We start from the raw sequence: 21,639 nt of genomic DNA, 5'->3' as shown, positions 1-21,639 counted from the left end.
TTTTTTATATGTACCACAATGTGAATAGTCATATGCATATATCTTTGTGCAAGTCTGATTATAGAGTAGAATTATGAAGACAAACAGCATAAAGATTTTTGGAGTTCTTAATTCATACAGATAACTGTCTCCCAGCAAAGCTGTGTCAACATATACTCTACCCACAGTGGATGAGGGTGCCCTTGTATCACCAAACTTCAGCACTGGCCATTTTATCCTTTTAACCTTTGTCAATTTGAAAGGGGAAAAAAACCCAAAACTTGTTTTAATTTGTGTTTCTCTGATTGCTAGTGGGTCTGAACATATTCCATATTTACTGGCAATTTGAATTTCTTCTCTTGTGAATTGCCTCTTCGTGACTTTTATGGGAGCAGTCCTATCCTTGGTGTTGCTCGATAGGCCTCTATTCTCTATTGGGAATATGTATCTTTTGCCATATATGTTGCAAACATTTTTCCCAGGTTGTCATGTTCCCTTTTGTTTTGTATATGGTGGGCTTTTTCTCCCCCATTTTGTGACAATTTCCAAAGCACCTTCACAAATATCAGATTATAAAAAGAGGATGGCTACAAATCTGCAGTTACCCACTGTGGGCTTCTCTCTACTATCTCAATGAAGGAATAAAACCTTAATAAATCGAAAACACAAGAGATTGTTGATACTGTACTAGTGTTTAACATTCCTAAGTTTATATTTCATATTTGAGAGTCGGATTCTGGAAATACTTTATTGTATCTATAATTCTAATTGAAAAAAGTCTTAATTAAATAATCGTATGTTGTGTGCTAGATACAACTTTTTTAAATGAGAGAATCCTTTATTTCAAGGAGCTGCTCTATCAGGAAAGCAAGAGCAACATAGTTTTAAAAAATAATAGTCTTAAAAATGATGGTTTGGGGGCTTCCCTGGTGGCGCAGTGGTTGAGAATCTGCCTGCCAATGCAGGGGACACGGGTTCGAGCCCTGGTCTGGGAGGATACCACATGCCGCGGAGCAACTGGGCCCGTGAGCCACAACTACTGAGCCTGCGCGTCTGGAGCCTGTGCTCCGCAGCAAGAGAGGCCACGATGGTGAGAGGCCCGCGCATCGTGATGAAGAGTGGCCCCCGCTTGCCACAACTAGAGAAAGCCCTCGCACAGAAACGAAGACCCAACACAGCCAAAAATAAATAATTTTTTAAAAAAAATGATGGTTTGGATTTAAAGTCTGTGTAGTTATCTCTTATTATATGAAATATACACTTGTTGTAATACTTTATATGAGCAATATTTTTTCTATTTTTTCTTTGTTGAAACTACCCCCAATCCCTTCACTATATTCTGTGGAAAGATCTTTTGAGGTCAACAAAAACAATAGCAATGATCAATGACATTTATTAAATGTTTACTATGTGCTATTACACATTGTTGACTTAAAACAAGTAGACTGCCAATTATTTCTCCAGGAAAAAAAAAGTGGGGTGTTGTTATTCAGGATCAGCAAAGAATTGCAATTCAGAGCCTGCAATCATGGCAAGCCACAAGCAAGTCCCCAGCAAAAGTGAAGAGGAGCACTCTTTTATAGAAAGGGAAAGGAAATTGGGAGGTATAGTAAACAAAGAGTCCATGGATTTTCATTGGTTGAGTTGTGACAGTGTCTCATTGGTTGAGCTCTTGCCAGGCAAGAAGAGGAGTCTTTCTTCTTCCTATTAGGCTCTTCTATTGTTGTAAGGCATGGGAGCTCCCTGCTCTGGTCTCCCAACTCTATTTAATTGAGGTTTCTGTTGATTAACTTTTTACAACATTATTGAATGTTTTATATGGATTATTTTACTCAATCCCCAGCAACTTTCTGAGGGAGTTTCTATTGTTATTCCAATTTTATAGGCAAAGAATATGAGGCAAAGAGAAGTCAAGTAATGTGCTTAAAATCACATTGTTAATAAACAGTAAAGCTAAGCTTCAAACCCACAGAGTCTGACTGTAGATTTAATGCTGTCAACCACTGTGCTATACCCCCAGTTACAGACTGTGTGAGAACATTTGTCTGTCAGAGAAGGATCACTTATGAAATAATAATAATAGCAAACACAAATACAGTAAGTCCCCTACATACGAACCTTCAAGTTGCAAACTTTCAAAAATGCAAACATGCGTTCGCATATCCAATCACGTAAGTGAATTCACGTGTCTGGCGTTTACTGTCACATGCGTGCATCCTCTACAAGTGGTTGTGCTTTTGTGTCTTTTACTGTACAGTACTGTATAGAGTACAGTAGTACAATGTCTTTATTTCAAGCCCAGGATGTCCGGAAGCAAGTGAAAAATCAGCAGTATATAGCCGATTGTGTTAGTTGGGTACTTAGGCTAACTTTGTTTGACTTAGGAACAAAATTGGACTTATGAACGCGCTCTTGGAATGGAAGTCATTCGTATGTAGGGGACTTACTGTATAGCCCTTTCTGTGTGCCAGACATTGCTCTAGTCGAGGGTTTCTCACAGGTGGCACTACCAACATTTGGGGCTGGATAATTCTGTGTAGGGAGCTATCCTGTGCATTGTAGGATGTTTAGCAGCAGAGGCCGGTAGCAACCCTCCTCACCCCTGTTTGGACAACAACAACAAAAAATGTCTGCAGACAATCCCAGATGTCTCTGGGGTGGGCCAAATAGCTCCCAGTTGAGAACTACTGTGCTAGAAACTTCACTTACATTAAGTCATTTAATCCTAATAACAACCGTATGAAATAGTTACTGTCATTATTTCCATTCTACCCACTTCAGACCAGTTCTATTCTAGATAATCTAATCATCCAGAAAGTTAATTTAAAAGACAATTCATAATCTGGATCAGTCTAATTACCTCTAATTGTATTACTTGCAGATAAACCATCTACTTTGGCAACACAGCAATGCTTGGATTAACACATTTTGTGGGTGGAAATAATCTTTTATTAATGAGGCCCGCCTAAGTATAGAGAGGTTTTGGGGAAGCTCCAATGTCCTCATTCATTTTGCAGTTCATTCAGCAGATATTTACTGAACACCTACACAGTGTCAGGCAGTGTTCTGAACCCTGGAGATGAAGTGGGAAATGAAGCAAAGTCCTGGCACTCACATTCTGGTGGGAGTGTACATTCCAGTGACAGACAACAATCAAGAAAATAATGACAATAGTTCATTTTCAGATAATGTTAAGTGTTCTGAAAAAAATAAGAGTATGATGTGCTAACAGAGAGTTGGGCAAGGTACATGTTGGTTTAAATAAGGATGTTAAAGAAGACTTTCTATGATTTCTTTTATATGACACCAGGGAAAAGCAGAAGTACAGAGACAGAAAACAGGCCAGTTGTTGCCAGAGGCTGGAGGTAGAGGGAGGGGTTGACTACAAAGGCACATGAGGGAATTTTTAAGGTGATGGAAATATTATATATCTTGATTATATCTTGATGATGGCGGCGATTATAAAACCGTATGCAAAAACTCTAGAACTGTACACTGAAAAGGGTAGATTTTACTTTATGTAAATTGTAACTCAGTAAACATAATTCTCTCTCTCTCTCCACATAGGCTTTCTACTATTTTAGAAACAAAGACTATTGAGAAAGAGGCTGGGATGTTGTTCCTGAGGCTGGGAGTGTGGGCCAGAACTTGAACTTAATTGGAGAGAAATTCAGAGAAAGCCTCAGGTCAGGCTGACAGGAGACCACAGTGTTGCCCCTGCTTGCCTTGTTACCTTCAGTGGCTGTAGTGAGGCTGCTGCAAAGAACTGAGGTCATGTGGCCACACAGGAGGTCACCTGTTAGCAGCCAGTTCAGCCCGGCCAACCTGGGATGTACACCTGGCCCCTCAGAGAACCAGAAAAGATGCTCAGCGTTGCTCAGACCGCAGGCTGCGGTTCACTGAGCTGCCTTTTCTTTGTTCACCTCCCCTCTGGGGAAGATCTGGTTTGCTCTGCCACAGCTGGGTTTAGAACTCTCAAGACTAAGCAGAGTTCACCCAAGGTCTTCACCCACAGGCTTCCTCACAGGTGTCAGGCCTTCACGTGCCCGGCCCATACATGGCTGCTTTCCCTAACCTGTCCGCACCCCATCACCTGTGGCAGGAAAAGCAGTCTGTTTTCACTAACAAAACCCGTTGAACTGAGATAGCAGCCTGTGCAGGAAGGAACCTGTCGGGACCACTTTCCTTAAAAGGAATAAGAGGCAGGCTTGTCTGCCCAGACAGTACAGTCAGAGAGGGGAGGCTAGATGGAAAGCCACCCTGGAATGGATTCCTTGGACCACTGCAGTATTTCAGCCTCTGGGAACAAAGTTTTTGGCAACTAATTTGACCTTGAAATATATTATCATGTTAATGACATGTATCAAGAGACAGAAAAGCACAACCGAAACATTCTTCATGATGCTAGAATATAACAACCTTTGACTCTTTAGGAAATAGAGTAAAATCAATCGCTGAGCATCTGAAAGTTTTAGGTCCAATAGGTCCATACTCAGATAAAAAGAAGTGGCTGCAGTAGGAGGGCTCTTCTAAATCTAAGCAACACTATTTCTTGATTTTCTTGGGAATGGAGGGGAGGAGAACGAAATGCATTCATAATCTGACACTGAAACGCCCTCTTGTTGCAGCAAGTTCTTTATATCTGAGACTGGACCTATTGCACCTAATACTTTCAGATGCTGAGCGATTGATTTTACTCTATTTCCTAAAGAGTCAAAGGTTGTTATATTCTAGCATCATGAAGAATGTTCTGATTGTGCTTCTCCGTCTCTTGATACATGTAATCTATAAGTAATACTATGTCTTGACTTTCTTAGGGACTGGGGAAGGAGAATGAAATGTTTGTTTTCTTCCCTGTCTTGCTGAGACCACTGACTCTGAGACTGTCTTTGAATGTGTATAGAACATGCCACTTTCTAGTCACCCACTGTTTTTGTATCTGAGGGTCAGCTGCTTATTACTCAACCAGAAACTTTCCTCAAGAATTCTGTGCTAAGTATAGATACTGAATATAGAATGCAGGTGTGAACAAAGAGGGATTTGTGCTTTTAAAAAAAAAAAGATGAGCGGGCTTCCCCGGTGGCGCAGTGGTTGGGAATCTGCCTGCCAATGCAGGGGACACGGGTTCGAGCCCTGGTCTGGGAAGATCCCACATGCCCTGGAGCAACTAAGCCCGTGAGCCGCAACTACTGAGCCTGCGCATCTGGAGCCTGTGCTCTGCAGCAGGAGAGGCCGCGACGGTGAGAGGCCCGCGCACCGCAATGAAGAGTGGCCCCCGCTCGCCGCAACTGGAGAAAGCCCGCACACAGAAACGCAGACCCAACACAGCCAAAAATAGATATAAATAAATAAATAAATTTAAAAAAAAAAAAAAAAAAGATGAGCAAAATGGAGGAGGAAGAGGAAGCATAATGATTGATAAGAACTTTTCAGTTTACATATCTGTCTGAATCATCTTTGTTTAATACTCTTCCGCATAACGAGTAGCATCGTGTCTTCTGTGCTGTAGGCCTCTTCATCACATCTGGTAAGTGTTGCTGCATGAATATTCTAAGAGCAAACCATCAGCACAGTGCCAAACCTAAATGCTTAACCCTGCATAGTGGTTATCTACTTGTTCTCTGAGACCATTGAGATGGAAGCCAGAGGAGTGGTTCCTGTCTGTTAGGCAGTGGACCCGGAAGTAATATATCAAATATGAAGATACATCGAGGAACATTTTTTAACTCATAAGAAATCAACATCACTTAGCAGTCTTGCAACTTTCATTTTTAAAAAGCAAAACAAGTATATTGAGACGCTGGAAGAATTTTTTTAATGCATGAAAATAAATACAAGTACTTTGTGTTCATTCTCTTGCCTTATAAGTTAATAGGATCCTAAATTAAGGACCTTCTAAAGTTTTATGAAACTGGTAGTGTAACACTATAAATTAGAGGAAAGTTTCCGTTCATATATGTTATAATGCTAAGGAGTAGAAATGGCCATACCCTAATAAGTTGCTATTTCTCAAGGCTTCATAGGCAAGGGGTTTTTTCATTCATTCGTTCATTCAACAAATATTTATGAGTGCCTGCCATCATTGACTTCTCAGCTTGTCAGGGAGGCAGACAAGTAAACCAATGTTCATAGCCCATTAAGTACCTGTGACGATAGAGGAGTATGCAGGATATTATGGGAACACAGAGAAGGAACAGGGTCAGCCTGGAAGATTCAGGATAAAGATTGCCAGATGAGATGCCCCTTGAGTTGAATCTTGAGGAACTCACGCAAGCAGAGATTGGAAAGGCAGCACATTCCAGATGGAGGAAACATATGTAAAAGTATAATTATAGAAGAAATGATACATTCTGGACACTGCAAATCATTCAGAATGGGCACAGGTCTGGAGAGGTAAGAAAGGGGTAAGGTTACAAAGGATCTTACAACCATGCTAAGATGTTTGAACTTTACCCTGAAGGCAATGGAGTCACTAAAGCTTGTTAAGCAGGGTCCTGGGGGATGAACAGAATTAGGTTTGTGTTTTAGCAAGGTTAGGGAGACTGGCAGGAAGTGTTTAAATTTGTTTTACAAAAACCTTTTTTTCTGGTTAGAACACGGCCTGATTATAAAAGGCCTACTTACGAATGAGTGAATGGAAATATATGCATGAGAGAATGCACATTCTTTCCCAATGTCCCCAGCAGGTTTGGGGGGTGGGGAGGCTTGGGTTTTTTTGTGGTTGTCGTTTACTTTTCTTAATTTTTGGTAAAAAGTTGGCTTTATTTGTTACTTTTCACCTTATCTCAGTTATGCCATTTTGGCGACCACAGTGGCAATCCCCTGGAAGCTGGGGCTGGTACCCACCCACCATGATCATTAACCACAGAGCGTGAACCTGAGCCTAGCAGGGCCCCGCTGAATGGTTACAAGCTTCAGGCAGGGCTGCAGGCCCCCCCCCACGAGGCCCAGTGCCCTCCGACTCACAGCCCCTGAGCCTGAGGACTACTACCCTGCCTGCCAGGGGCCACAGGGCTCCCATGGGAGGGGGGTTGCTGAGCAGACCGTGTGTCGGGGGAGATGCCAGATCTCTGCTCAGGACAGGGTCTGATACGGCCATCTGTGATATGACAAGGCACCATGGAGCATTGTGAAGACACAATGACACACAATGACAAGGGACCATGGAGCATTGTGATGACAAGGGACCATGGAGCATTGTGAAGACCACAGCATGGAGCACTGTGATGACAGGAGTCATGGGGCATTGTGATGACAGGTGGCATGGAACACTGTGATGACAGGTGTCATGGAGCATTTTGATGAAAGGGGTCATGGAGCATTGTGGTGACAGGGGGGATGGACCATTGTGATGAAAGGAGTAATGGAGCATTGTGATGACAAGGGTCACAGATCATTGTGACTACAGGGATCATGGAGCATTGTGATGACAAGGGTCATGGAGCATTGTGATGAGAAGGGCCATGGAGCATTGTGATGACAGGGGTCATGGGGCATTGTGATGACAGGGGTCATGGAGCATTGTGATGACAAGGCCATGGAGCATTGTGATGAAAGGGGTGATGGAACATTGTGATGACAAGGGTCATGGAGCACTGTGATGACAAGGGCATGGAGCATTGTGATGACAGGGGTCATGGGGCCTTGTGATGTGAAGGTTCATGGAGCATTGTGATGACTGGTGCCATGGAGCTTTGTGATGAGAAGGGCCATGGAGAATTGTGATGACAGGGGTCATGGAGAATTGTGATGAAAGGGGTCATGGGGCACTGTGATTACAGGGATCATGGAGCATTGTGATGAAAAGCGCCATGGAGCATTGTCATGACAACGGTCATGGAGCATTGTGATGACAAGTTCATGGAGCATTGTGATGGCAAGGGCATGGAGCATTGTGATGACAGGGGTCATGGAGCATTGTTATGACAGGGGCCATGGAGCATTGTGATGAAACGGGTCATGGAGCATTGTGATGACAAGGGCGTGGAGTATTGTGATGACAAAAGCCATGGAGCCAATGTGATATGGTGGTATGTCCTGGACTGTGGGAGGACAGACCTGTTGGGCACATCCTGGTTCTGCTGCTGACTTGCTGGGCAGCTTTAGACAAGTCACTTCTTGTCCCTCTGTCAGTCTGTTTCCTGATAGGCACTGCCAGTGATGTCTCTTAGGAGCCCCTCATGACTCAGACAGGTGCCAAGTTTGCCACCTCTGCTGAATTATGACCATGGATTTGTGCTTTGAAGGCCACTGTGTGTCTGCTGCTGAGCATCTCTCGCCATAGGGCTGCCCTTGCCCCTGGTGTTCCCTTCTTAGAACTGGGGCGCCCTCCAGCAAGAAACCCTCAGGCAGTCAGTGCCTGACTTTGTTGTCTCTGCTGCCCAGCACTGCCAGGCCCCTGTCCCAAGAGGGGAGTCCTTAAACGTTCTAATTCCTAAGATCTAGGTCACCTGTTATTGTGAACAGAACTTATTTTAGACACAATTGTGAGTCTTTCTATTGTAGGGTAGTTCTTATGTGAATGCTCTGGGGATGGAAAGGAGTAACATGACAGTGGGCTTATAATGACCTTTCCTCCATAAAGAGAGTCCCACCTGAAGAAGGGGCTCTCACATTGGGTCAGTCCCCAAAGTCCTGGCACTGGACTGGGACTATACCATAGCCCTCTGACCAGAAGTAAGAATTGAACAGGTGCACAAGTCCAATAGTTGTGACTGGGACAAGCCTGATGGCTCTCATGTGAAAGACAGAAAAAATGACCCTACCATGTGGAGAAAGAAAGGAAGTCAAGAGGGAAGGAAACTAGGTAGATTGCCTGCAAATTTATACCTGCCCTTTGGGGATGGAAATTTGATCCTGGAAGAATGGAAACTGGAGAAGAGCAGCTGAATGAATGAATGGAGTTATGGGTGTTGCTTATATTTTCCATAATAATTTCTTTTTTATTTTCCTTTAGAATTTAGTAAAGTTCATTTTGAAAATTCTAGATTGGCTTGGCTGTGGTAAAGAAAGCCAAGGAAACCTTTAATTTAATTTAATTTAATTTGGTATTTGAACCAAGTTAAAAAGGGAAATGAATTACCCTGGGGAACCAAGAGAAACCAGAGTGAGAATCTGAAGTGAACTTCAAGGGGACACATTTTGGGTTGGGTTTCTTGGCCATCTATCACTCCCAACCTGGAGATTCTCCTTCCAGGGGTATGATCTGCTCAGACCTTTTAAAGCTCTGTATTGTCATAGGAAACTGTTTCATGTCAAAACATGGATAGCTGCAATACTGTTAAAAGTAATCCTAAAGTCTCTAAAAAGATTCCCATTCCTGGGATTTTGAACATGGATACTGTATATAATGATATTTAAGCCTTTAATTCTCCCCACTCACACAACTGGTAATCAGAGCAGAAAATGAAAAGTCAAACCACTTCTTTACTAAGGGCATCTATACACTAGGATTAAGTTCTGTTTGCTATCTATCAGTGCTACATTTTAACCAGATTAAAACATTAATTGTTAACCTCACTATCATGATTATTACCAACTAAAATCATCTGAGCATTCACAAAGGACATTGTACTGGCACCATTTATCAAGTTATCAGTAGAGTAATCACATTTTAGGTTCAATTATTCCACTTCTGATTACTGTTATATTGTTTCATCTCAGGGAAAAATATTAAGACTGACAACATTTATTGATCTATCATTATTCTCTGAGTCTATGGATCCATTTTGGGCCAAGTTGTAAGATCTTAGCATAAATTCTTAGCTGGGAATGCTTCTTCAATTCCTGTTTCTTAGTGTATTGCCAGAATAAGAGATTAAAACCTGCCATTTTCAAATTCTAATTTTAAATAGGGTAAAACCAGGCTGTATTTTAGACCTTATAAATATGTCTAAGTCATATGACTCACTTATAAGATAAATTTCATGAAAGCCCTTTGGCCATTACAAAAAGGGATACAAGCTATCTTTCCTATGTGAAGCCATTCATTCATTTAAAACATATATATACATATATTTGCTGAGTATCTACTATGTGACAGACAACAGTACGTAATAAGACACTGGATATGTAACAGTGAACTAAACAGACAGGATTCTGCTCTCATGGAGCTTACATTCTCGTGGGAGTAGAGAAACAAATATATGTCAGGTGGTGCTAAGTGTTGAGAAAAAAGAGATGGGGTGGGGTGGTGGTTTGCAGGTTTACATAACATAGTCAGGAAAGGTGACATGAAAAAAAAAGGGAGACAGTCATGTGTATCGCTAACAGCCTTCCAAACAGACAGACATGCAAAGGCTTCACTGGCAAATTCTTGGTTGGTTGGCAGGAGTGAAAGGAGTCCACTGTGTGGAACAGCCTGAGAGCAAGCATGGTGTGAGCTGAGGCCAACAGCAGGATGCCAGATCATGAGGGATGTTTTATTTGATTTGCTTTCACTGGGGTGGAGGAGCAAATAAACTGAAAACAGATTAGTAAGTAAGAGAATAGATTTCAGAACCGAACAAACAATATACTTAGCATGGGGGAAAAAAAAAGAGAGAGAGAGAGGGAATTCCTATTTCTTTTTTACTGCAGCTGTAATCTGATTTGATTGTAATGCTTTTTTAGCCTTTCTCACTATAAACCCAAATGAAAAAGACTGAATTAAATTTCCAAAACTGAACAAATAACTATGAGAGGAAACAAAACTATGAGAAGAATGTCATTTGCTGTCAATGTGCACAAATGTTAACACTGAAAAATCAAATGAGAGCTTAAAATTAGTACCAAATTCTATAAATTCAGGCTGTGGGTTTACACAGTTGTCTTGTGTTAAGTACACAAGACAATGCTATTGAAGTAATTTTTATCTATGCATGGTAGGTGTGATTGCAAAGAGGGAGTGGGGCGTCTCTTCCAGGTGGCTCTGATAAAAAATGTATCCTGAGCTTTGCGGTTGGAGCCCTCAGTGGTAGATTTTGTGAAGTATCTCTTCCTGATTGTAACAGTTTAAAATCAGGTCATCCACTTTGAACTAGCATATCAATGCTTCATTGTTTTACATTACTTTGCTTTTTCTAACCACTTCCCCAAGAGGGAGTGTACAAAATAGATCCCTAAATAGATCTCCCAGGCACCCCAGGCTGTTGCCACAATTTGGCTATGTTGTTTTGCTTATGACTTGACCCATCAATCTTCTGGACCATTTGCTTCCATTGGGTTTTCATTATGGACACGTACTGAAGACCTCTTTAGTAAGTCATTTTGGGAGGACTGACCACATGCAGCCATCACCGATGGGATAGATAGAGACGGCTCAGAGTACACTGACTCTGCAAATAATGAACATATGCATTACATTGAGAACAAAAAGCAGGTTGGCATTTCCTTTACACATCAGTCTGAGACAAACTAAGGAAACCCCTTCCCTCCCTTATCCACCGTGAGCTCCGTGGGGCAGGGACCTTAACTGTTTTGCTTAAGACTGAGTGAGTTAACATACATAAAGCGCTTTAGATTTGTGTTTGCCATATAGGCGCTGAATAAACTAGTCATTGACATTCTCAGCATCTATCATATATATATACATTAACATACATAGGCTAGTGAAATGGATAAGGAACCAACTTTTGAGGAATTCTTATTATCCCACCATTGGAAACCAATGATTATGGCCACAGAGTTGAGGATCATAACTGCTATGTCACAATACCCACAAACTCACTACCTGGAGCACAATAATTATCCGAGTGTTGCGAGGGGACGGGTTGCAGGGGCTGGAGAAGAGAGGCAACTCTTGGTGAGTTCCCCCAAAGGACAATACAGTCCTGTTCTCCAAGGAATCAAAAAAACACAGGTCAGCTCTCCGATCGGCTTCCAGCCCTTCAGAGGGACCTCTTCCTAAACTTCCACCCCCAGGAATTCCCCCTTATCCCAGTTTCAAGGGGCGGGGAACAACCAGAATCTTTGTCAGGTCCTCCGCGCCCCGCCCCCTCCGCCCAGAGCCCCACCCAGCCTGACGTCCCCCTCCCCCACAAGCTCCCCTCCCCGCAGCCTGCGCCCTTGCCTCCCCTCTACTCTCCGCCCCTCCCCCTTCTCCTCTCCCTCCCCGGGCCCAGGCCGTCGGCGCGCACCACTCCGGGGGCAAGGGAAACCGCCAACCGGGTGGCGGCGGCGGTCTCTCAGGGCGAGGGGGCCAGCGAAGAGGGGGCGGAGCCTGGCTGGAGTGGGCGGGGCGGGCAGCCGCTCGCGCCGCGCCCGGACTGACGGGCGAGCCGGCCCCCGACCCCCACACGCCGGCTCGCTCGCCCCCCCTTCGGGGCTGCCAGACGAATTTCTCTCCCCACTGGCCTGGTGCGGCCTGACGGAGGCGGAGTGGCTAGCTCCGGGCCGGCCGGCGCCGGGGGTGAGGCTGCCGGGAAGGAGCTGGGGGCGCTCGAGGGGCCGAGCATCCCTCTCCTCGGCCCGCCGGCCCCCGTCCCCCGCCTTCCCTCCTCCTCCCGCCTGGCCGCCCCGCCCCGCCGTGACCCCCGGGCGCCTCCAGAGCCCGACGCGGTAAGTGCGACTTCCTCTTCGGCGTCGGGGATGGGGCCGCAGCGGGCCGGCCGCGCGCCGAGGCCCGCTCCCGTCTCCGCGCGAGCCTCCCTCCCGGCCGCGGCGGCCAGGCTCCGGCCGGGCCCTCGGGGAGGCGGCCCCGGGGCGTCTCGGTCCGGAGGGGTGGGCCAGGCGGGGACTTCCCCGAGCCGCGCCCGGGGCTCGAACCCCGGCCCGGTCTCCCGCCGCGCAGCAGAGAGTCCGGAGCTGCGTCTGGGCCGCCCTCGAGTTGTGCAAAGTTCTGGACGCGGCGTTTGTGGCAGGCTGACTGCGGCGTCGGCTGCTGTCCAGAATCAGTGCTTCCTCCCCGTACTCTTCTACCAGTAAAACAAAGTGGAAACCATATTTCCACTTTTTTTTTTTCATTGTTACCCGCAGGCGATTATAATCTAAGTTTTTAAGTATATAATTGCCTCATCCCCGGAGTGTGGAGACTCAGAAAGAGACTTTATTTCAATAAAAACCGGCGTGTCTGGTTGAAACTTTTTCATTTAGGCGTTTCAGTGCATACGCAGGGATCAAAAGCTGACGAAGAAAGTTTACTGAATCAAAGAGTAAAGCACTTCTGACGTCTTTATTATCATTCCGTTTTTAAAAAAATTTTTTTTGAGTAATTGATAGATTCATAAAATTCAAACGGTACAAAAGAGATACACAAAGTCTCTCGCCCAACCCACCAATATTACCAGTTTCTTGTGCATCTTTCCAGGGATCACGTATATGCCAATGTCCTTGCTTTCTTTAAAAAAAATAATAAAATGTAACTGTTGTGTGGTAAGTGCCTAGCAGTTACTGGTGCCCAATAAATGGTAGTTGTCCTTACGTTTAGAAAAGAGTTTAATAAGTCTTTTTGGTATTAGACCGCTGAAAACCCAGTAGTAACTTTTCTTCTGGTTTAAGCGTTGCGAACTTGATTATATTGTGAATGTGTATGTTCTATTGGCTTGTCATAACTATGTGGATACTTTTACACAAAGGTGACACTGATATTTTGGGGTAATGGGACAGGTAGGGAGATATCAATACGAAATTGTAAGAAAATAGGACTTAGTATATACAATAGATAGTTTCAAAAATGATTTGAAGCAACTTAGTGTCCATATGGTATTGTAGGGTAAAACAAAACTAAATGAGAAAAACTGAGGCAGAGCAGGGGAAAAAAAGACTAGAAAGTCAAGGGTAAGATAATACCAAGTGCATAAGATCCTGTACTAGAGGTGAGTCACAGTTTTGGCTCTGGGCTTCCCTAGCAGCCAGGCGGAAAAAAGAGAGAGAGTGGAATAAAATAAGTTTCAGTGTGTTTCTAATTCCAAGATAAAAACAAACCAGTTCTCCTGCATAAGCACGACATTTTCTAGTAATGAGGCCTGAGAGGAACATTTTCTCATGGGCCCTAATAAAAAGGAAGATTGTTGTGATGCAGTTGACAACAGCTTTAAAATATCCCTACAGAAACTGATGACTTTTGGATAACAGTGTTCTTCAGTATAGGACAGTGGTAAGACTCTAAAGGCGAGTTCTCTGAAGGCTTAACTTGATCCATTCATAACGTTTAGAATTACCTAGAACAGTATTTCCCGAACTGTGTTCTTAGGCATCAGAAATTAGTAGTTTATTTCTTAAAATAAGATTCTGAGCTCAAATAAGTTTGAGATAACTGGGTTAGACAAATTTCAATAGTTTTTTTTCCCTCAATTTCTTGGCTAATGTTCAAGTTTAGTGTCTTAAAGGGGGATGTATTGTGTGACCTTTTCCAAAATTATTTGACTATGGAACACAAATTGAGAACCACTGAACCTATAGAAATGGGTGGATTGCCTATCCTTCAGGTGATTCTTTTTTTTTTTTTAAATTAATTAATTTATTTTTGGCTGCGTTGGGTCTTCGTTGCTGCGCCCGGGCATTCTCCAGTTGCGGCGAGCGGGGGCTACTCTTCGATGCGGTGCACGGGCTTCTCATTGTGGTGGCTTCTCTTGTTGCGGAGCACCGGCTCTAGGCGTGTGAGCTTCAGTAGTATGGCGCACGGGCTCAGTAGTTGTGGCTCGTGAGCCTTAGAGTGCAGGCTCAGTAGTTGTGGCGCATGGGCTTAGTTGCTCCGCAGCATGTGGGATCTTCCTGGACCAGGACTCGAACCCCTGTCACCTGTGTTGGCAGGCGGATTCTTAACCACTACGCCCCCAGGGAAGCCCCCTTCAGGTGATTCTTTGTGAATATTTCTTACAGCTGAGGTTTGATAAGAATTAGCAAAGGGTTTGAGGTTAGCCAGTTTATTAAGAGCCAAACTGAAGATAATCTAAAAGTCAGAATTTTTTTTTTTTTTTTTGGCTGTGCGGCATGTGGGATCTTAGTTCCCAGACCAGGGATCGAACCCTCGACCCCTGTGTTGGACGTGCAGAGTCTTGACCACTGGACCTCCAGGGAAATCCCTAGAAGTCAGAATTTTAAAATACTATATATCAAAGGAATAAGGCTACTTCTCCCCGGAGTTCTTTTATAGTTCCTTGTTGTTCTGCAAATTGCCAAATGATCTCGAGAACTTTTTCCTGTTCTGTGCTTCAGGGTACTCAGGGTCTTGAATTAAACTAGGTTTAGGCAAGTAGAACTCCTTAAAGGTTGACTTTTATTATTCTTGGATGTAAATATGTCATTAACATTTACTTTTTATCCTAAACACTGTTGGTACTATTACTATCAAATCCTAGAATTCTGTAGCTGTAAGAGATCTTTTTGGAAAGCATGGTACATAATGGAAAGGGGTTTGGAGCCGGCAAATCTGGGATTGTGCTACTAATGTGCAGGGTTGTTTCCAGTAAGTTTATGAACCTCTCTGAATGTGTTTCCTTATTTGTAAGATTAGAATGATGACAGCACACAATTCATTCAATAGATGTTGAGAGTCTAGTAGGTACTGGGTAGTAGAAAAACAGCTTTAAGGGCACAAATGAAATAATGTATCAGGAATCCTTTACTGTCCAAATTTTTTCTGTTCTTGAGTGTAGATGGCAAGAGTTTGAACAGCAAGGAATATCATCCTATCCAAATATATTTGGTCTCTGAGTTTCAGAAAGCAAGTAGTGAGGGGTTGAGAGAATGAGGGATTAGTCCAAAAATTTATTTGACTCCATCCAGTTGTGTTTGGATTTTGAGAGGTTGGATAATGAGCGATACTTCTATAAGAAAGTATTCTATAAATGATGCAACGCTGTACAAAAAGTTACCATTCTGAAGACAATGAGAGGGGTTTGCAGAGTATATCAGGTAGGGTAAATAATGATGTGGTAACAAAAGCCCTCACATCTTAGTGGTTTAAAACAACAAAGGTTTGTTGCTCAGTCAGGCTACATGTCCAGTTAGGGTCAGCAGGAGAGCTCTGTTCCAGTAATCATTTAGAGCTCCAGGTTGTCAGAGGCTCCATCTCAACACCTGCTTCCACATTTGTTAGGGAGGGGAGAAGATGTGATAAATTGCACATTGGCTCTTAAAGGCTCTACATGAAAGTGACACAGTAACTTCTACTGCCATTTCATTGGCCAAACAAGTCATATGACTGCAACCCAACTTCGAGGAGGTGGAGAACTGCAATTCTATCTCGTGCCCAGAAGGAGGAGAACGGGAATAGTCTTAAGAACAATCTAAGCAGACTTTATAGTACCACACGTTAATACAAAATCTGAATAAATCAAATCCAGATTATGTTTTTCAGTATTCCATTTAGAGAATAGAAAACAGCATTTCTTTGTGTATATATATATATATATAATCATAGAATTATGCTAATGAGAATTTAAAGAACGTATTTTATTAATTGGAACTGAAATGCTTTTGAAAACTCCCAATTAGACAAACTGTTTGGCCAAGTGGATTTCATTATTTTTTAATTATATGTCCATTCAATAAACGTTTGTTAAATGTGGTGTGTATGAGGCAGGATGTTAGATACCATGAGGATAAAAAGATGAATGGGAAGTTTATACCCCAACAGAAAATAACTATAATTGAGTTCTCTCTCTTTCCCTTTCTCTTTAAAACAACATTAAAAAAAAAATTAACAGAATCTTTCAATATGATAAAACCTGATTATGTATATATACATCGTTACACTTTGCCTCTAACCATCTTTTTTGGTCTTAGGGATTATTTGGTGACAAGTTATAGAAAATTATTTAAACTAATTTAAGCAAAAAGAGTGTTTTGTTAGAAAAGGGATATAGCTTTATGTCAAAGAATCCAAGGGCAAGAAGTGCAGCTGAGTCTCAGAGGCAACTGGCATCAATAACAGAAAGTCAGGAGCTGGGCTGCTTGCCCCCTCCAGGTCTATGTGATTTCTTGCCAGTGTCTCTCTCTGCACATACACTTCATTCCTCTTTTTCTCTGTTGACTGGTTTTCTCTATTCTGCTGTTAAATGGGTGTGTTTAACCTAAGAGTTCATACACTTAAAGGAAACTAACTAGAGCCTTTAGCAATTCCAAAAGAACTACTTTTTTTCTAAGTGCCACATCTTGGTTAGTTCTTAAGTTAACCACTATCAGAATTTGAAAATAATAGAGTTGGCCCTAAAATATCAATATAACAAGTTAGGGTAATTGACAACTTTGTAATAAAGGAGGCAGTTCTAATAGCTTAGGATGAAAGAAACCTGTGATGCTGGTGAAAGGTCTGCTACATAATTAACATCAGCTTGCAAATCTCCTGGGATAGGCTGATTAGAATAATCAGGATAAGAAGGTAGAACTGGAGCTGACTTGTGGCAACAATATCCCCTCCCTGAACACTGGCAAATGCCATCTCCATTGTAATCCTTTTAGCCATCCCTTCTCCCTCTCCCAAGGTACAGACTACTGAATTGTCTGACTCTTATTAAGTCACCTACTTTTGATGCTAATGAAGTGCTCCTTGGTTTCTTCCCATGGCTAATAATGCAGGAAGAAGGGAGCACTTAATAGACTGCTTTACGCTGTTCTTTTCTTTCTTTTTTTTTAAAATTTATTTATTTTATTTATTTTTTATTTTTGGCTGAGTTGGGTCTTCATTGCTGCGCACGGGTTTTCTCTAGCTGCAGCGAGCGGGGGCTGTTCTTGTTGCGGAGCACGGGCTCTAAGCACGTGGGCTTCAGTAGTTGTGGCATGTGGGCTCAGTAGTTGTGGCTCACGGGCTCTAGAGCGCAGGCTCAGTAGTTGTGGCGCACGGGCTTAGTTGCCCTGTGGCATGTGGGATCTTCCTGGACCAGGGCTCGAACCTGTGTCTCCTGCATTGGCAGACGGATTCTTAACCACTGTGCCACGAGGGAAGCCCTACGCTCTTCTTTTCTATCCTCCAAATTGGTCTAGACACTCTACTTGGCGTTTTACCCTTTAACATGATCGCCATATTTCTCCACCAACTTAACCTATTTTTATTCTTTATAAATTTCCATTCTTTTTCTGTAAACTGTGTACTTAGCTTCTCTAGAAAAGTTCCCTTGGCATTCTTTACCTATGCAATATCTCCTTTAGTTTTGGTTGAAAAACGTCCGTAGCTTCACCTTAGCAGACGGCTGAAGGGATGGATTGTGGAGAGGTAGTATATGTTACCTGGAAGAGGGGATCCCCAGGAACAAATAACCACAGAGGAAGGCGAGTAAAAGCTGTATAAGACATCAGGTGGGATTTGACAGGGATACATGTTAGGCTAAAAAAAAAAAGAGGAAGGGGTTGGGTTCAGATTGTAGAACATCTGGAACGTCATTCTAAGACATTCTTATAGTCTTGTTGCTGTGCAAATGAATGGGTCTTCTTGGGTTCAGACTCGTAAAACTACCACAGGCTTGTTTACTCAGAAGGCTATCAGACAGGAACCACGGCTTGCCAGCAAGGCAGCATCACATATTCCTCATCAGTGGCTGTAATCCTCACAGCAGGCCATGTAAGCAGTTCATGTAGCCACCTGGGAGACATATCTCCCCGTGAAAGATTAGGTGCAAGGAGACAAAGCTCACAACAGGAAGATGCGAGAGCTGAGTTGGCTTACAAACCTCGTGTCCCACAGGAGACAGTTCTCTCTTACAGGATTCCATAGACTTAGCTTCCAGGGTCCCCACAGGGAATGTGCCAATTACAAGAGCCACCACACTTAGGAAAGTCAAAGCTATGGCTTCTTAAGAGGTATTTATAATTCATCATTCCTCTGAGTCCAGATGCAAATTTACTAATCGGGGGATCATTTTTACTATAAGCAATGTTGCCAGGTAACATAGTCGACATACCTACTTCCATCAGATTGCCAGGGGAATAGAGCCAAGAGAGTTAACTGAAGGTTAGTAGTAGAAGGCAAAAAGATTTTACCCACACTTGTCATTATCCACAGTGTTTTCCGTAGTCCTTTTCATTTGGGAAGTATTCAATAATATTCATTTTGCTTATGTTAATGTAGTGTGTTTTAACTCTTCGTGACAGAAAGTGTGAAATAGAGAGCTTGAGAGAAAGGGAAGACTGGAAAGGTAGGCAAGGACTACTAGGTTGTCAAAAACACTGAATTCCATACTAAAGATCTATACTAAAGATCTGTACTAAAGATTCCATACTAAAGGCAAGGACTACTAGGTTGTCAAAAACACTGAATTCCATACTAAAGATCTTGGCTTTTATTTATCTTGTAGGTGATCAGGGAAAAAAAAAGTTTTAAGTAAGCGTGATGTCAAGAATTACACTTTGGAAGGTTAACTTTGGCTATAGTGTGAAGAGCCAAAGGCTGGTTGGTTCATTTCTAGTAAATATTTGCCTTTCTCTGGGGAGATATTTCTCTGATAAGCAGAAAGAGGGAATACTCAATTCTGTGCTCTGCAGGAGTTTAGAATTGCTGGACAGCTTCAGCATGGTCCACTGGATGGAGGGGCCTGAACCAGTTCGTCTTTCTAAATTTATTCGCCATCCCCCCCAACCCCCAACTTGAAGACTGAGAGTTTGGGAGGACTGCTGTGAACTGCCTGAGAAAATTGGATTAACACTAAGAAATAATCCTCGCCTCCACTGGTCTCCACTGATCGCTATTTGACTCACTAGCATGCCTTATTTTGCTTTTTGCCAGAGTTAAATTATAGAACAGTCTTTTGGTGGCTTTTTCACTTCTTTTCTTTCTTTCTTTCTTTTTCCCTTTTTTTTTGGTTTGGTTTGGTTTTTTTAGGCCTGGTTGTAGGGCAAGCCAAGGAGTTTCTTTAATGGCTAACTGGTTTAACATTTGTAGTGATTAACCATTTCTAATTATGAGCAGTTGAGAAACCTAGTGCTTCACGTTTTTCTCCTCTCTATTGCTTACATTGCCCTTTTGACCCTTTCCTTACCCAGCTTACACTGTTCCATCTAATATAAAATACAGTTCATAAAATCTGATTGATCCTACAGCAGAGTCAAGTTGATCTGTGATGGGCTCATTATGTTCCGAGAACTCAGGCAATTTTGCTTGATTATATTTGTGTCTAGAGAGTACTGATTGATTACTTTTTTCCATCACCATAAAGCTACAGAGAAGACAGAAACACTGACTGGATTTGGTTCAGGTCAGTAAAAGATAAAATTACGGTTATACAGATTATTACTTTTTATGGTATATAAGACAGCTATGTGCACATGCCAAACATAAAGTATCCAGCAGGAATTTAGCAGTGGTTTGCCGTCATATTTATGGTATGATTTTCATCCTTGTGCCACAGCAAATACATGCTTAAATTCACAGAATCTAAGGAGGTGGGGGTGCTAAGGAAATCTTTCGTTTTGACCTGTCGTCAAGTCAAAGGGCTGTTTTTTAAAGTAAATATTTTGTTATAATCATGCTATGGTCTTCAGAGTATCAATTGTGATAACTTCTATAGATGAGTTGGGGATTAAAAGGCCATATAATATTAGTGTAGCTGATTTTTAAAATGTAGCTTGTTCTACTACAAGCTGTTAGTACCAACAGACAGTTGAGGGATGAAAAGGTACTTTTGATGTTAATGTGGGTCAGCACTTCACCCTATAAGAAATAGTGACAGAAGTTGGGAGGGAGCCAAGTGGGGCAAAATCTGTGAGGCATTTGTATTTGGTGAATAAATGCCATATTGGCACTTAATTGCAATAATGATGAACTTAGTATTTTGTTATATTAGGAGTGATGTGGTAAGTACTCTTTTTTTCTTGCTTATTGTCTTTTTGCTTTTAGTTTGGTCAGTCTTACTGATAAAGCATTTAAGTCTGCTCTATGGCTCTCTTCTAGATAGCTAACCTTGATAACCTAGATAACAAATCAACTACACCCTGAGTCTGCTTCCCAGTTTGGACAATGAGGGTAAATACCTACTCTACCTTCTAACAAGGTAGCTGTGGGTTACAAATGAGAATACTTTAAAAGCAAGAAGCAATGTGATGTACTTGACAGTGTATGGTCTTTAGAGCCAGTCTTGGATTCAAATTGAACCCTGCTACTCACCAGATAGATATATGTAGCCTTACTTCACTTCAGGGTCCTCACGTGTAAGGGGAAAGCGGAATGACCCCCGTTGCTCAAGTGTCTGTGACAACTGAATGCTCCATTCAATGTAAAGTATTCCATGTTACCCTGCACATTTGCACACTGAAGAAGTGGTAGCTGCTTTTACAAATTCAGATTCTTACTCAGTTCTTCCACGTGCTACTTACTTAATCCATTTATCTTAAGAGAAAACTGAAGATCGAGGAGGTAAAGTGATTTGTTGGAATTATACAGCTGAGTGAGTGGCTCAATTATTGACTCAAGTTCTTTCTGCTGTACCACTTAGGCTACCACTAATAAGTGACCATGTGGGAAAATGACAGCAGAAGCGCCCCCCACCAACTAACTCTGAACTGACTCATGGTTTTAACCTAACGCACTCTCTTCCCTCTATAAAATGTACTTACTGATCCCAGGGGCCAAGAGATCACTCATGGCTGAGTAGGCTACTCCACAGCAGACCTGCATGACTCTGTGCCTACCTGTTGAGTTGGGTACTTACCAAAAGTTGGTTGTGTTTATTCACAAACCTGTTTTTAACAGTTATGCTTGTTATGGTAACTATAAAACATTGGTAAACATGTAAATTCATGAGAGTGTAA

The 21,639-nt window shown here is 42.5% G+C and overlaps 1 protein-coding gene across 9 annotated transcripts in view; it reads left to right on the top strand.

Annotated features, from left to right (window-relative positions):
- Positions 1-12,179: 12,179 nt before the first annotated feature.
- KLHL5 (kelch like family member 5) overlaps positions 12,180-21,639 on the top strand; it is a 195,384-nt gene continuing 185,924 nt past the window's right edge. For 7 of the 9 annotated variants that reach the window (XR_014264392.1, XM_082464085.1, XM_082464093.1 and 4 more), the window contains exon 1: positions 12,409-12,516. The gene's annotated coding sequence lies outside the window, so the exon portion shown is untranslated. Of the gene's footprint in view, positions 12,517-21,639 lie in introns of all 9 variants that reach the window. The other 2 variants (XM_082464089.1, XM_082464087.1) reach the window with 1 other exon arrangement.

Source organism: Balaenoptera physalus (assembly GCF_965194825.1).
Source record: "Balaenoptera physalus genome assembly, chromosome: 5".
NCBI lineage: Eukaryota > Metazoa > Chordata > Mammalia > Artiodactyla > Balaenopteridae > Balaenoptera > Balaenoptera physalus.
The sequence above is the reverse complement of the archived record's forward strand: the minus strand, read 5'-3'. Positions and strand labels throughout refer to the sequence as shown.